This window comes from Cyclopterus lumpus, chromosome 13, assembly GCF_009769545.1.
Source record: "Cyclopterus lumpus isolate fCycLum1 chromosome 13, fCycLum1.pri, whole genome shotgun sequence".
NCBI lineage: Eukaryota > Metazoa > Chordata > Actinopteri > Perciformes > Cyclopteridae > Cyclopterus > Cyclopterus lumpus.
Genome location: NC_046978.1, coordinates 19,883,981 through 19,884,495, shown reverse-complemented (window position 1 = coordinate 19,884,495; position 515 = coordinate 19,883,981).

Sequence of the window (515 nt, the reverse complement as noted above, 5' to 3'; positions counted from 1 at the left end):
CAGAGCGACAGGAAGGAGGAAACAGAGCAACAGGAAGGAGGAAACAGCGACACAGGAAGGAGGAAACAGCGACACAGGAAGGAGGAAACAGCGACAGGAAGGAGGAAACAGCGACACAGGAAGGAGGAAACAGAGCGGAGGAAACAGAGCGACAGGAAGGAGGAAACAGAGCGACAGGAAGGAGGAAACAGAGCGACAGGAAGGAGGAAACAGAGAGACAGGAAGGAGGAAACAGAGCAACAGGAAGGAGGAAACAGCGACACAGGAAGGAGGAAACAGAGTGACAGGAAGGAGGAAACAGAGCGACAGGAAGGAGGAAACAGCGACACAGGAAGGAGGAAACAGCGACACAGGAAGGAGGAAGCAGAGCGACAGGAAGGAGGAAACAGAGCGACAGGAAGGAGGAAACAGCGACAGGAAGGAGGAAACAGCGACACAGGAAGGAGGAAACAGCGACACAGGAAGGAGGAAGCAGAGCGACAGGAAGGAGGAAACAGAGCGACAGGAAGGAAGAA